Consider the following 15,280-nt stretch of genomic DNA (forward strand, 5'->3'; position numbering starts at 1 on the left):
GCTAACTATTGATGGGTAACTTCCTATCTTAATGTTGGGTTATCTTAATACTGGATCTGGACTAGACAGCCCTTCAAGTAGAGGACAGTCATTTGAAAAGCCCTTCAAATTCAGGACTATCCTCTGAAAGTAAGACATATAGGCTACCCTGTTCAGAAAAGCCTGATTCACATTACCTGATGCCTTCTCTACCTATTTTCTCTTTTCCAATGGCACTGCTTTTACTATCCTTCTTTTCCTAGACCCTTCAATCTGCCATGACCCTTCCTATAATCAGAATATGATAGTGGATGGTGATAAGGGCCATTTAGTGAATAGCTGTCAAAGACCTGCATGCTTGCCCACCCTTTCTCTGTGCCAGAAGAAGAGGAGGAGGAGGAGGAGGAGGAGGAGGAGGAGGAGGAAGAGGAGTTGAATGATAAATAGGCACTATGAAAAAAAATATGTTAGTGATTAACACTAGAGAGCACAATCTTCAATTAATAATTCCTAATGATTAAAAAGGGGGTTGTTTGGGGCATTTCAGAAGATATACAGTTTGCCTCTAAAGCAACCAATTAATGTAAAAAACTGAAGTGGCCAGGGCATCAGTAAGCACTATAACACCCAATGAGAAACCTTTGAACCAGGCATTTTTAATACTAAGAGCAAAACAACTCCCGAGAGATATCATCACTTTGACAACTCAAAAGCAGTTTAGGTTCGGATGTTAATGGAAATGTGTTGGATGTTTTTGTTCAGGCAGGGGGCAGACAAAGTGACTCAAATGGTCCTTTCATACCCTACAAGCTTTGATTTCATTTTCGTTACTAGGGCTGCCGCCCCTAACCACCACTCCAGCCTAACCTGCCAAAGCCTTGCCAATGACTCCCCCTTAGATTACACCTGGCCAATCCCTGCTTCCCACTCCCTTTACACCTCACACAAACCCCTTACCTCTTCCTTTATAGTTCATCCAACCCCTCTTCCATTTAAAGCTCACCCAAACCCACCTTCCCTCACAGCTCACCCAACCTCTACCTGCTGGCCTGGGCCGCCCAGGCACTCACTTACCAGTTTCTGTCTCGGCTTCCCACCTCCTTGCCCCCTCACCCACCTGCCAGCCTGTTTGACTGTATGCTCGTTCACCAGACTCAGCCACCCGCACATCTGCTTGTCTCTGTCTCCAGTTCCCCCCCTCCTCATTTGTCTTCACACTATAGTTTGCAGTGCCAACCATTGGTGGCAAAACAAACTGCAGCATGATGACATTCTTACATTTTTTTATGTATATAGGAAAATTTATACCACAAAAGTGGAACATACAAATCTGCCTCATAATGAGTCAGACCATTGGTCCATTAAGCTCAGTATTCTTTACATTAAATGGCAGCAATTTTCTGGAGTTTCAGAGTATTTTTAAGCCCCACCTGAAGTTGCCTGTAGTTGAACCTGAAACAATTTTACTACAGTGGCACCTCGGGTTAAGAACTTAATTTGTTCTGGAGGTCCGTTCTTAACCTGAAACTGTTCTTAACCTGAGGTACCACTTTAGCTCATGGGGCCTCCCGCTGCCGCCACGCCGCCACCGCACGATAGCTGTTCTCATCCTGAAGCAAAGTTCTTCACCCCAGGTAATATTTCTGGGTTAGCGGAGTCTGTAACCTGAAGCATCTGTAACCTGAAGCGTCTGTAACCTGAGGTAACTCTGTGGTTCTTTATTTAGTACATCTAGGCCCTACTTTTCTTCCATCATGAAAATCAAGTAGTGTATTCCCAAGTAGTCTTCCATCCAGGCCCATGACCAGACCTAAGCCTTCTTAGCTTTAAGAGGATAGCTGGAGCAAAGCATGCATTGAGATATGACCCTCCCCCAAATTAACAAATCCTTAGTTAGTCTCTCTCACCTAGGCTCTCTTCTCATTGAATTCTGTTTAAGTTACTGCTCCTAGCTTACATCATCTAGTCACCCACTCCTTAATATGTCATTTGCTGCCAGATAAATCTGTTCCTTCCTGTATCTCCTCCTCCTCCTGCTTCTCCTCCTCCTCAACCTTACAGTAAAAATTTAATGCTGAATTTGTAACCTCTGTGTTTTGCAACTCTATAAATCTGAGTGTGATGGTGATGATTAAAAGTTTTATGAAAATGCTGAGTCAATTTTATAACGTTTCAGCTTGGTGCTATATACATGACTGAAATATTTGGTCATAAAATTAAGGAAAGAGTCTTGAAATACAGTCACGGGTTGTTCCTTTCAGAGAACAGTGTATGAACTTTAATTCAAGAACACCCTGATCAATGTTGAACATTGCTTGGAAAACTGGAAAGTAAAGGGGCTCCCCTTTTTTATTAAACAACAGTAGTGGGGGGCACCCAATGTCATAGTAGTAACTGTAATAATCAGTAAGAATAGTATTGGGGAATTATGAGTGGTAGCCAACTGAGTTTTACTCAGAGTGCACCTACTGAATTTAATTAACACTATTCTGTTAGGTCCATTAATTTCAATAGGTCTACTCTGATTAAGGCTTAGCTGAATACCACTCTATTTGGCTATGCCCTGGCAGTTGTGCTGTGAGGTGCAATTTTATCCCCATGTTGATTAAGATCTATCTGAAGGGGGGGTCAATAGGAAATTTGGACCACAATGTCACTAATACACTGATGACACCCATCTCTAATCCTCTGTTACCTCTGAATTGGGAGACACTGTTACTGTTTTGAACCAGCGCCTAAATGCTGTGGTAGGCTGGATGAGGGCCAACATATTGAGACTAAATCCTGATAAAGCACTAAGTGAGCATTCCCCCCCCCCCACACACACATTTTTCACCCCAAACCTTTGGCCCCAAGAAGTTCAGGGCAGTTTTATCTAACCCAGGCTGTTTTAACTTTGCAAGGCACAAGCCTGCCTCCTGCCTGCATGTACAGTTAGATCGGGGCCCCAATCCAGTTGTATCCATTGTACTCTGTTTTAGTATTAAGCCGTTCTTTCTTCCTATGGGCTGTCAGCCTTTTGGGGGCTGATGTGAAGTGACTGGAACCATAGCTATTTTAAACTAACATTATCACAACATATTACGGGCATGGCAAAATGCTGAAAACAACTGGCCAGTAAAGACACGTTGATGAATAGTTATTGACAGCCCTTGTGGAGGCATGCATTAATAAAAACTGCCAGGCCATTTCTGCAACATTTGGAAAGAATGAAAATAAGAAGCCTGAATATGTACAGTAATGATAATATGTGTATAGATCTAGGGGAAATAAACAGATCGTAAAATCTGCAAGCACAATAGCATTCTTCACAGATGCCCTCTAGGGAGAGAGATGTACTTTGAAAGAAATGTAAACATTTTGCAAATATTTTCCCTACCAGTACTATGTATTGAGTTGCTTGCTGAAATTGCAGATGCAGGTTTTCAAAACAGAAGGGCTATGCACTGCACAGTGCTGCAAGTGGAAGCTGGTTGAAACCAACAGATCTTAAGGGTTCATCAACAGGAGGAAATGTGTGAATGTTGCAATTAGGGATTGGGGATAAATGGGAATCAGCTTGCATTTAAAGGGACATCAACAAAATTCATACTTTCTGAAGCATTAAGCAAACTGAGAGTCATCCTTCAAAATTTGTACTTTTCCTGCTAAGGAATATAAACAAAAATGCACACACAATGGTAACGTGTGCATAAAAATGTTAAAATATTAGTTGAAATAGTATATAATCATGCATAATATTAGGGGGAAATGCTTGCAGAAAATGTGAATTCACAGTAAGATTACATGCAAAAATATGCATAGTAAGAGAAAATTGGACTAAAATGCTAATCGATTATCATGAGGGCATTTAAAAAAAAATGCAAACTGATATGGAAATATGGAGAACTGAACTGGAAAAATTAGAAATTGCAAAAAACCAAAATTGACAGATTCTCCCATCTCCAGTTGTCATGCTGCTCAGACCACAGAATGTTCCTGTGTTTCTTTCCTTCTTTCCATCCTAGTTGACTACTGAATGGTGTCTCTACCAAGAAGGAGCACCACAAGAACAATGCTAGCTGTTCCAGATGTTTTGGAAGATGGTAGTTGCCTAAATTGCCAGCTCTTCCCTCACAATCGCCAAGTCCTTGAGCACCAGCCACCCACTGAATTACCAAAACAGGTCATATTCAAGCAGGAATATAAGAGCATAAGAAACAGCAGAGCAAAATATAGAATAGAGTTCACCTGTGCTGAGAGCGTAGGAACTGTTGAGCCTAGCCAGAGGTGCCTCTTATTTATCGTGAGCAAGCCATTCCTACATCACTTCATGCCATATGGCTGAGAAACTAATTAAAACGGAAAACATGTCACTCAAGTACTGCTCACAGATCAGAATAATCTCTCCACATTCTGGTATAATCTTCAGAATCAAGCCAGGTAACCTGTGGGAGCACACCTGAACCACCCTTTGGGTAGAAACAAGACATTTCTCAATGGGGCTGGTATAGAAGCAGCTCCATCACATTTAGTATACATGTAAAATAAGTATAACTCTGTGTGTGTGTGATGCAGTTTGATTTAGCTAACAAAGCTAAACACTTTTGAGTGTCGTCTTCTGTTAGATCTCTAAAATGCAACCCATTTGGGGTCCCTATGAGCTTCTGTAGGTTATTGAAGATTTTCTCTGGAGAGATTCAGCCTAATTTATTGGACCCTCAAATCTCCTTCTGATTTGTTGTTATTAAGGTCATTGTCCCAAGGTGCTTACAATCTTATTCGACTAAAGGAACTCAAAGAGAAGAACTGGAACAAAATGAGATACCAGGGACTCAGCTATACAGCTGCAAATAAAACATTTTAAGTCTGTTTTAAGTGCAGTCTACAATGTGACAATAGATGGTAATGATGAACCTTTCGGAAAATTCAATGTATTTTAAAAAACGCTTTAAGAAAAAGCATTTTCAGAACAGTTTTTATATGTATGTAGATTCCACCCAGGGTACTAAGGGTTTAATATGGGCAGTTGACTTATTTATTATTGTATCTAGTTAAAAGCATTTATAAACCACTTAATATTTAAAGTGGTATACAATCTAACAATATGTCAAGAAAATGTGAAAACCAAAGCACAATAAAACAGCAATATAAGCACACATAAAATCATATAAAAGTGGATAAAATAGAAATTCAAAGGATTCGAACACATAAATCAGGGACCAGCCTGATGGGCCAGGGCCAGAAGGTACCGGTATGTCTTCACAAGACATCTGAAGCTGTTTCATGTATGGCAGAAGGAAGGGCATTCTGCAACACAGGAACAACCAGTAGTGGCCAACTGGGCAGTGCAAGTTGGGCTACTGTGTTCTCTACAGCCTTGCCCATCCCCCTTTTTCATAACTGACAGTAGTGTGCAGCATTGGGAATACAACCCTGCCCAAATTGCCCCATTAGTCTCTACCAGGGGCAACAGCAGAAAATGTCTGTTTCTGTCATGGACTGGCAGAAGGACAGGGAGTAGGAAGAGGATCCCGGCAAAAGGTTTTGCCGGGACTGGGGTACACCAAGGCAAGCAAGAGATGGGGAAGGGGATGTCACTCACAGGGTGACAGAGGATGGCGAGTGGATGGGGATCTAAAGCAGGCATAGGCAAACTCAGCCCTCCAGATGTTTTTGGGACTACAACTCCCATCATCCCTAACCACTGGTCCTGTTAGCTAGGGATGATGGGAGTTGTAGTCCCAAAACATCTGAAGGGCCGAGTTTGCCTATGCCTGGTTTAAAGCAGGGGTCAGCAACCTTTTTCAGCCGTGAGCCGGTCCAATGTCCCTCAGACCATGTGGTGGGCCGGACAATATTTGGGGGGGTTGAATGAATTCCTATGCCCACAAATAACCCAGAGATGCATTTGAAATAAAAGCACACATTCTACTCATGTAAAAACACTAGGCAGGCCCCACAAATAACCCAGAAATCCATTTGAAATAAAAGGGCACATTCTACTCATGTAAAAACACGCTGATTCCCGGACCGCCCACGGGCTGGATTGAGAAGGTGATGGGGCCACATCCGGCCCCTGGGCCTTAGGTTGCCTACCCTTGGTCTAAAGCATAGGGAGCAGCGGGAGGGGCACTTTAAGAGGCTGAGGCAGGCAAGGGCCCACAGCCCAGCTCTCTAACTGGCCAGGTGAAGCTCACTAGCTCTGGGAGGAGGTGTGTGATTCCTCAGCTGGAGTAGGCTTGGAACAGGTGAGGACCACATGCTTCATCAAGCTCAGATGCTGCAATCAGCATGTAGAGTATAAAAGGGCAGCAGAGTTGAGATGCTGGGTCTGTGTGACTGCATAGGTTGATGGGCCCATGGGACTGTGCTTTGGGTTTGACTCTGGACTGTGTATCCTGACCTTTGGACTTTGCTTGTGGGGTTTGACCCTCAAACTTGGCATACTGTCTTGCTGCCAGGTAGGCCAGAGGTTTGGGACAGTTTTCAGGGCACCACCCTATCCTCTTCCATAGTTGAACTTACTTAATATTTGCATCTTGCTTTCCTAACAACAAATGTTGAGGTCAAAGTGGCTTAAAATAATTGCAATAGCATTAAAAAAAAAACACAACACTATAATATTAAACACAATAGCATATAAAGCAAACAACAAATTCATTAAAAACATTAATGCAATTCTATAAGGTCGTAGTAACTTGTAGCATTGCCACGATACACCCTAATCACATGGAATCTTACTCCAGAACAACAGAATGGATTAGCTGTTAGGTTATCAAATGCATTGTTTTTGCCAGTGTGGTGTCGTGGTTAAGAGCAGTATATTCGTAATCTGGTGAACCGGCTCCTCCACATGCAGCTGCTGGGTGACCTTGGGCTAGTCACACTTTTCTGAAGTTTCTCAGCCTCACACCCCCACAGAGTGTTTGTTGTGGGGGAGGAAGGGAAAGGAAAATATTAGCCACTTTGAGATTCCTTGGGGTAGTGATAAAGTGGAATATCAAATCCAAACTCCTCCTCTTCTTCTTTAAACACTTCATTGAGTGGCAGCCTCATTCACTGTATGTGAATTATAGGCTCCTACATTGAATAATACACTAAAAAACCATTTGAGGTGGGTGGTCAAGGTCCTTGAGTCAGTGGGGCCTGTCATCTTCAGACATCTGTGGGGTGGGGTGCCATGAGTAGTGTTCCCTCAGATGGTCAAAGTCATTACAGGTCTATACACAGACAGGCAACTTAGAGGTGATCAGGCTACATACAACTCTTCCTCTTCCTTGTAAGCATTGTTTGAGGTAACATATAACATGAAGGAGTACTTGTGGATAACTGCTAAGATACTCAGTCCCACATTGTATGTATTTTGGAATGCTAATGCTCATAATTAGCATATGGAACTATAATATCTGGATAGGCACATACAAAGACCCTGCAGTTTATTATTCATTACCAGATTCTAATTGCACATTTTGGGATGGTCCAGTGACAAAGTGACACTTAGTTGTAAACCCCCGTCCCCCCATTTCTGCACTGCTCAGCATGAAGAAGCTGCAAAATGTATTAGAAACCAGTGCTTTAATGACTTTCTTGAAATGCATTTCAGGTTATTCATGCTGAGAAATGTTTATCGTTTGAACTTTCAGACTGCTGGGCTATGCAAAATTAGCCGATTCTCTGTTAACTCATTGAGGGCCATTGTCTACTATCTATCTTCTATCCATCTATGTACTCTTGGAAAGTGGTTTGTCAGTCAGTTCAACTGCCCATCTGTTCTCTGTAGGTTCAGTTGCCTCTTGAGATATCATCACCAAATTCAGCACAAGGGTTCCCACATTGTGGGCAGAGGTTTTCATGGGTGTTGGGATACTGGCCTCCATTTTGAATCAAGATGGCAGACCAGAACTTGACTTTGGCATGACTTTGCCCATTTTTAGCATGCCTTTGGCTGCCTCAGCAAACCTGGTCCATGGGTTCCCAAGGTGTGGGAAATGAACTTCATCACTGTTTGGACACCAGGCACCATTTTAAATCAATATGGTGGACCGAACATCATTTTGGTGTGATTTTGCCCATTATTTGGCATAAGGTAAAGGTAAAGGGACCCCTGACCATTAGGTCCAGTCGTGACCAACTCTGGGATTCCGGCGCTCATCTTGCTTTATTGGCCGAGGAAACCAGTGTACAGCTTCCCGGTCATGTGCCCAGCATGACTAAGCCGCTTCTGGCGAACCAGAGCAGCACACGGAAACGCTTTTTACCTTCCCACTGGAGCGGTACCTATTTATCTACTTGCACTTTGACATGCTTTCGAACAGCTAGATGGCAGGAGCAGGGACCGAGCAACAGGAGCTCACCCCGTCGCGGGGATTCGAACCGCCGACCTTCTGATCGGCAAGTCCTAGGCTCTGTGGTTTAACCCACAGCACCACCATAGCTTTGGCCAATTTGATGTGACCACTCCTAAGTCTATCCTGACACATTTTTGCATGAATCTGTTGCAATTTTAATGGATATATTTTAAAAAAATAAATAAATGCATACACATTTTCTCTTGAGATACCCACTCTAAATGTTTTTTATCTTAAAATAAACATTTTGATAGGCATTTTAGTATATCCCTTGAGCATCACAAAAACTGAAGAAGTATGTACCGGTAAATAACACAATAAATGAGATTTGTATCATTAATGGTTATAAAATTTAATAATTATTTTTTTAAAAAAATGAAGAAGTGTGAAATTCAAAGGATCACTGCATTCATCCCCATACATTAGTTCGGGGGGGGGGGGTTATCAGGCAGTTCATATCAGAATTTGTGAAGAAGAAATCCATCAAGCATCCCTATTCACTCTACACAAGCTCCCAGGAAGGGGGGGGGGGGGAAGCATGCAGTATACTAACTTGGAAAAACAAGTTCCGTGTGTATGTGCAGTCATTGTTATTAGGTGAGTCTAGCATTTATTAGGCATTTTAAAAAGCTGGAGATTTGAAAGTCAACCACGTATGGACGCTTCTACAGGAACACTTTACCATTAGAAAACTGCAGACTACACATGAAGTGGCCATGTGAATTGGCCTTCTGTATGGTGAAACAAACAAGTCCCTTACAAGTCACTGGATCTGTGATGCTTTTCAAGGCTCAAATACTAGCCCTTTCCCCTATTAAAATTAATTACATGTGAAACCTATGGGAGTAATTCTCTTTCCTAGATTCCGTCTATGGATAGTCAATTTTCCTGTTTGAATTACAATCAGTTATTTCTCCTGCCATTCCTTTAATGTTGCTCCTGGGAGTATTTCACTCTAGGCTATATTGCGGTCATGGTTTTTGTGGTGTTAGCAGTCATAAATTCTAAGCTGTTGTTTCACATGCATACTTACTCCAGGTCAAAACAGGTAGTGCACAGTTTGATGAGATCACAGGAGATTAGGAGAAGATAACACTTGAATTCTTGCAATCCGAATTAAACAGAGAATTTGTGAATTTTCTCCCCACATTTGTGTCAACTACAATATAGCACAGATGGAGAAGAGTTGATAGATATTTAAGTACTTCTCAGCCTTTTTAAAACTGGATTTTCAATCCACTTCAAATTTACATTCCCACCCCCTATGATTTGCTGACATGGAGTGTGGGGGGGATACTCTGCCTAAAATCCCTACATTAAAAAAAATCACATGCAACCATTGAAAAATATGTACTACAGACTCAAGAGGAAAATCTCACACGAGCCACTTGGGGAAGGCCATATTTAAAACTATAATCCAGGTCTCTCTAGCATCATTCAAATGAGTGGCAATTGTACTGAAGCATTTCCTCACCAGTTCTCCCTCTGACGGAACAAAGCTGCCATTGATGTTTTTCGAGATACCCCATTTATCCATTTATCACTCTGCTATTGACAGATTATACACAGCTCATTAAGTTTTTGATTACAGCATCTTCTTAGCGTCTTTTTTTTTTAAATAACTCTATTCCCAGTAGTCTGTTATATTGAATTTACAGACTAAGACAAGCAAGGAATCCTGATGATTCTGTCTAGTTAATACATAGACCTGTTTGGTTTTTAAAGAAATTAATTGGGGAAAGGCCATGTCTTTCCATTCCCCAGGGGAAAAGCTTAAAGATCTGCAGGAAAGGACAAAGAATCAGCAGAATATCAGGCTTTCGCAGTGGAGGCCTTTGACTGTTTACTTAGATTATAGTGTGCCAAATGCACTTGATTCTGTGTGTATGGGTGAATGTAAGCACACACACACTGTTCCTCTTGCCCGGGGTGCATACAAGCAAATAGTAATGATACAAGAAAGGTGGAGGGGGTCAGATAATTTATGTGACATGCATTGATGATGGTGGTGTTGTTGTTGTTATAGCAGGCACAACAAATATTATCAAAATGCATTGCTTTAAAATTAAATTAATCTCAAATAAATCCAAGAGAGGGAAGCTATAAACCTTTCTAGGAATCTTGTTTTCTACCTGATAAAATCTCTTTGACCTTAATCTATACAACACACACACACACAAAATCTGAACAGGCATCCTAAAAGAATTGGGATGCGGGTAGTGCTGTGGTCTAAACCACAGAGTCTAGGGCTTGCCGATCAGAAGGTTGGCGGTTCGAATCCCCGCGGAGGGCGTGAGCTCCTGTTGCTTGGTCCCAGCTCCTGCCAACCTAGCAGTTCGAAAGCACATCAAAATGCAAGTAGATAAATAGGTACCACTCCGGCAGGAAGGTAAACGGCATTTCCATGCGCCGCTCTAGTTTGCCAGAAGCAGCTTAGTCATGCTGGCCACATGACCTGGAAGCTGTATGCCATCTCCCTCGACCAGTAAAGTGAGATGAGCGTCGCAACCCCAGAGTCGTCCACAACTGGATTTAACAGTCAGGGGTCCCTTTACCTTTTTTTATCCTAAAAGAAAGCATAAACCCTAATCCAAAAATTAATTTCCCCTCCTTTCTCCTTGGCTTCTCCATGGATTGCTTTAAAGCACAGACCTGTTCCTGGAAAGTATGATGCAAAAAGAAGTAGGGATGAGCCCTTTATGCAGCCTAGATGGTCCAAGTAAAAATTCATTAACCTGAATTGTTGTTTGCCCCGATTCAGAAGTAAATATTGAGTTTTCCTGGGGAAAGCAGCAGGGGCAAAAATAAATAAAGCACTCAGGCATGGATGGGGAAAGTGCAGATCTATGCCTAGAAAGGATGAGGCAAAAGGTAAATGTGGATAAGCCCTTAAATACATGTAAATCTTTTTGTGCAGAGATTCAGTTCCAGACATCCCCTCTCTGCATGTGCATTAGCGGTGTGTGCATAAGCCCTCCGCACCATGTTCCTTTCCCGCCCTGGCCCACCTCATTCCACCGCTTTTCGCAACATCTTCTGGGATTGGCGCTGTGCACAGGTGTGCAACCATGCGTCATTCTGATACACCTAAACTGGGAGTTGCCTGTATGAAGAACTTTGGTTCTAAGCCCAACACCAAACGTATCCAATGAGACTGACTCTATGGTCTCCACCATATGATTCCCAAGACACAAAAATGGAAGGAATAGGAGGCAGGTTTGACACTGTAGCATTGGTTTCATTTGAGGTGAAGGCTCGTGGGTATGCGTTCCTAGACTTCCTGTTACCTAGTTCAACATTATTTCTGTTGATTTTAGAATACACTTCATGGGAGGCATATGGTTTCTCAGAAAGCAAGATGCCCTTTTGCAAACTTTCAGATAAGTGAGAGGTGCTAATTTATACTTCTAATGTTCTCATTTTGAAAGAGTGTTTGTATAATGCTCAAAGTGGATATTTGGCGCATATATATCCCCAATTAATTTCTTATCTGCTCAAACTATAAATGTTTCTAATGTTTTTAGCTTGGCAAATAATTGGGTGCAAGAATAGGGAGCTGAACTAGAAGAGCCATTGGCCTGATCCAGGAGGCACTTCTTACATTCTTTTTTTATATATATAATATTTTTATTAAGTTTTACATAACAAATTTAAATTCAAACACATTAATCACCTCTGCATCCCTTGACTTCACTCTGCCCTTCCATGGTTACCACTATCAATCCAATTTTCCATCTGCTTATCTTATTTCCTCTAAGTTGTTAAAAGAATATTACCCATTTTTCCATTGTTTTTTGTACATTACAAGCATTACTCTTATTCTGTCAAAGTTTTTAGTTGTTTACAATTTTCTCTTAAGCACATTATGAATTTTTCCTATTCCTTCTTAAAATTCTTCTCTTCCTGGTTTCTGATTTCCCCAGTCATTTTCGCCATTTCGGCATAGTCCATCATCTTCATCAGTCAGTCATTCCTCTCTGGTTGGAACTTTATCTTCTTTCCATCTCTAGGCCAGTAGTATCCTCACTGCTGTCATTGCATACATTCTTGATATAGTATTTTGAAGGCACCTGATGCAGGAACCTTGTCAAAGCTAAACGGATCTGGGTCTGGTCAGTGCCTGAAAGGGAAATCACATGGGAACCCTGTAAAATCAATGAAGTCTATTTATTTCCCTCTTTTTGGCTTTTGCACATATCTACTGGAAAGTTTTTAGGTGGAGATGTCTTGCTCAAAGGTTCCACAGACAGGAATGGGGAAGATCTTCTTACCCTCAAGGGGGGTGGGGGCAAGGAAAAAATAACTCCAAGCTGAGAAGGAGATTAGGTAAAATCGAGTCCAACAACCTTTCACTGTCAATAATTTTCTGGCAGCAGTCAGGAGAAGATGCTTGAGGAAAACCAGGCTGCCAGTGTTTTTACTATCTGATCATTACACCACCACTACTCTATACACACACACACAGAGAGAGAGAGAGAGAGAGAGAGAGAAAGAGAGAGAGAGAGAGAGAGAATCCAATGCAAAGTACTGTTGCAATAAAGAAGAAGAGTTTGGATTTGATATCCCGCTTTTCACTCCCTTTAAGGAGTCTCAAAGCGGCTAACATTCTCCTTTCCCTTCCTCCCCCACAACAAACACTCTGTGAGGTGAGTAGGACTGAGAGACTTCAAAGAAGTGTGACTGGCCCAAGGTCACCCAGCAGCTGCATGTGGAGGAGCGGAGACGCGAACCCGGTTCCCCAGATTACAAGACTACCGCTCTCAACCACTACACCACACTGGCTCTCTTTATTGTAAAGACCTGTTACAATAGCTTTATCTTGGTTGGGGAAATATATGCTTGTTCCCATCATTATATCAATCAATTGGAACTCCTCACAAAATAAGATGAAGGCATGTATTTTTAAAAAAACTATATGAAACATACAGGATTCGTTCCGGAGACCCGTCCATAACACGGAATGGACACAAGCCGAAGTCCTGCATCTGCGCACACCTGCAACATGATTTAGTGCTTCTGCGCATGTGCGAGCAGTGAAATCCAGAAGTAACCCATTCCAGTACTTCTGGGTTGCCGCAGGACGCAACACAAAAACACTTAACCTGAAGTGGACGCAACATGAGGTATGACTGTACACATTTTTTAAAGTGTCCTTTGCACCAACACCTTTTTCTATATATGTGTGTATCTGTGAGGTGAAAGGCATGCAAATATTTTGTTAGTCTTTATTGTGCTACAGAACTCTTATTTGTCCCAACTCTTCCAGACAGACATTCTTTTCCTGCAGAATCCTGTATCCACTGGATTAAGACATTTTTCTCTCTCTCTAGCACCATTTCCCCCTCCCCCCCTGGTCACTCCCCACTCTTCCCTTGGGAGCGGCAAATAAAGCTGTTGCAGGCACTAAAAACACAGGCCTGGATCAATAGCCAAATAATCGCCTATTGATTGAGCAAATTGGGAGCTGAGTTAGGGCAAAATAAATCAATGGGAAATCAGATGAGCCAGCTCAGCCCTGGGAGTCAGGGACATGAGCTGTTGCATTTTTCTTCTTGAACTATTGTTGTTGAATTGAGATGGAAGTGTGTCAGGGTCAGAGGTACAACGGATGACCATTAATATCCTATCCTTCATTTCCAACACCTTTTCTTAATGCAGTCCGTACTCCTTGACTGTTATAGTACCATATAGCAATAATGTGCCGTGTTTTTCTTTCAGACACAAAGAGCAAGCTTGGAATAGTTAACCTAGCATTTTTTTATTTTTCTTTATTGTACTTCTGGGAAGTGAGAAGATTCCCATAATCCACTCTGACACATACACTTAGCATAGATACAGCTTTGCTATAACTTGGCTGAGAACAAAGACCGCAGCTAAAATCCCAAAGCAAGCTACACCAAAATCAAGGCTGCCATTCTCAATTTCCTTATGGGAAACAGTAAAGTGTTGTGCTTGGGGACACTGTTGCAGTGAGAGCAAAACTTGCTTTGCTTCCCTGACCCACTCTCCCATTGATACAGCTGTCCTCTATGGAAGTATGCATCTCTGTACTCCCGAAGTCAGAGGCAAGTAGTCAATGGACTAGGCTATTTCCCTAAATGATCCGCAGGCACATCCTTCCTAAAGCCCTGGAAACTTCTGCCATGCTTAGGGAGGGAGGCACAATGCTCACTTGCATGTTAGGGCCACCCCCCTTGCCCTCACTAGCTGGTGCCTCTAGCTCTGTTTCCCTATGAAAAATTTCAGTGCACACCACTGCCTGAGACCCTACACACATAAACACACACACACACAATCTTGTGCCCCTGCTGGTATGTTTGCACTGTGCCAAGCTCTGAAACCTCACACCTCACCCTCCCATTAAGCAGGACCAACTCACCTATCAGGAGGTTAGGTAAGCGCCACTGCCCCAACGTACTGCCAACTACTCTCTCCCTCTGTAGAACTGGTGAAGTTGTAGGAAAGTGCCACTAAAATATGTGACATAGGTATGCTGATTTTTCTTGCTTCAGTTGTAGCAAACAAAATGGTTTGCTTTGCTAATATGCAAGTATGCACGGCTGATGCATGGACCAAGGGAATCAGTACCAAGGGAAGCAAATTTGGCTGGTCAAGGAAGAAAAGAAAAATGTGTTTGACTTTCAGGAAATACATAAGAATCAAGGCCAAGAACATACAGTTAGGGTCACTGTGATCTGGGAACAATATTCTTTTAAGGGATGCCATAAACGTACTGAGGAGGAGGTCAGCCCAAATGTGCCATGTACTGCCAAATGTATAGCTAAATGTCAGCCAAAAAGTGTTTACAGAAGTCAGGAATTTAAGTTCACTATGATAGACGGTTGAAGTAAAGCTCAGTATAATATGATCTACATGTGAACATTTACATATCTTGGGAATGTGAAGTTCATAGTGGTGAATGATTACCTACACATCCAGAGAGGCAGTAGCCATCAAGAGCTTGTGAAAGA

Source organism: Podarcis tiliguerta (assembly GCF_965153285.1).
Source record: "Podarcis tiliguerta genome assembly, chromosome: 6".
NCBI lineage: Eukaryota > Metazoa > Chordata > Lepidosauria > Squamata > Lacertidae > Podarcis > Podarcis tiliguerta.